Genomic DNA, 1,930 nt, shown 5'->3' with positions numbered 1-1,930 from the left:
GCCCTCCTCCGGCGCCAGGGTCTGAAAGGCAGATACGTGGAGGTCACCGCAGAACTGAAGAAGCCAGCCCGACCCATCTCATAACCACGCCCCCTGCTTTAAAATGAAAAGCACGTTCCCAGAGTCATGCTTGAGTCTCTAATTAATAACTGGTGAACACTTGAACGTTTTTCTTCCATGATGCAAATATGTCAGTATTCAATTCTTCAGTGTGTAGATTAGCCAAGCCTATCCTATGTTATCTCATTTTGGTTTTTTTTTGGCCACGTTGGATCTTAGCTGCCCGACCGATCGAACCTGTGCCCCCTGCAGCGGAAGCATCTAGTCTTTTTTTTTTTTTTTTTTTTTTGCGGTACGCGGGCCTCTCACCGTTGTGGCCTCTCCCGTTGTGGAGCACAGGCTCCGGACGCGCAGGCTCAGTGGCCATGGCTCACGGGCCCAGCTGCTCCGCGGCATGTGGGATCTTCCCGGACCGGGGCACGAACCCGTGTCCCCTGCCTTGGCAGGCGGACTCTCAACCACTACTGCCTTGGATGTGTGTCAGACACAGGTCGGGGACCCAGGTGACACCTTGGGAATTTTCTCCCCCATTCCTGAGTCTCTTCTTGCTCACTGAGTGTTGTGTAAATTCAATCAGCATAAACCGTGCTCTTCATGACGATGTTTTACTGTGTCGGCAGCTGCTGGGGCTTAATGTTCATCAAGCAGTAATAATACTCATGCTAATATGTTGTAAACAGATCTGTATCCTAGTGAAGCAATTTGGATGATTTTGGCATATATAAGGATATAGTATTTTTCTTTTATACATAAAAATGGATAAAAAACTTTGTTTTAACAAAGTGGCAATCGAAAAAAAAATAATTTGGGAGCCCAAATACCTGCGATCCAGGTCTCCAGAGAGGTAACCTTTATCTGTTAGTTAGTGCTAATGAGATCCTTGCCTTCTCTACAGGGGAAATGTTCACAGCCACAAAGAAAACTAGTGCTCAGCTGAGGTTGGCTGTCAAACAGAAATGCGCATTAACACCCTTCAGGTTTTTCTGCTGTGGTTCAATATGATGCTAGAGAAGAAAATAAAGGTCCTGTTTGTTTGACCCACTTAACAAGACAGGAAACATGGGGAGGAAGAGAGGGCTGGAAGAAAAGAGAGAGGACGTGAAGGAGGGAAAAAGGAAGGAAAGAATATTTTCGGTTGCAGAACCAAGCCAGCAAGAGAGCAATCAATTCAACTCAGTAGCTTCTAAGCCATGTAAAAAGGGGCTGAACTGTCTGCTGAGAATAATAACCTTCAAGTCAATTGATTCCTAAGCAATTCTGCTTGAAGCAAATTGATAAGTCTAAGGCATTGGGAGGATTGTAAGCAAGAGAGGTCTGCTTTAATATTTTCTTAAATCGTTCGTGATCATTTTTTTAAGGGTCAACTGTCCCGTAACTCCTATTTCAACCATCTCTCCTTTTCTGAACTTCTGAGTAATGAGTTTCAAATTAATTTATCCCACATTCTCTCCAAACCACTTTTCCTAGGCAAAAAAGATGAGGTACAAATTTCATATGATAATTACTATTTTAATTCCCAGCCCTCAGTACTTTTCACTCCTAGAACAAGGGCCCAAGCACTCACCCCAATTCACCTACCAGACAATACTGCCCACCTCTGGCATGGGGCACCTTTTCCTCTTTCTCTCCCAGGGGTCTTCCTGTACCATATACCTTAGGATCCTTTCCTAAGGAAGCAATCAAATAGCCCAAACCTCTGCAGATCATCAAGGTAGCTCCTAGCCTAGAGATTGTCTCAAGAACATATGGGAAAATACAAACCCCAGAGATGATGCTGGAACCTCAGGACCCCTACCAGCATCATGACAGAACACCAGACCTGCAGACCCTTCTCAAGTTGGAAATCTTTTTGTCTACAACCTCACGGTCG

This window comes from Globicephala melas, chromosome 11, assembly GCF_963455315.2.
Source record: "Globicephala melas chromosome 11, mGloMel1.2, whole genome shotgun sequence".
NCBI lineage: Eukaryota > Metazoa > Chordata > Mammalia > Artiodactyla > Delphinidae > Globicephala > Globicephala melas.
Note: the sequence above shows the minus strand (reverse complement) of the source record.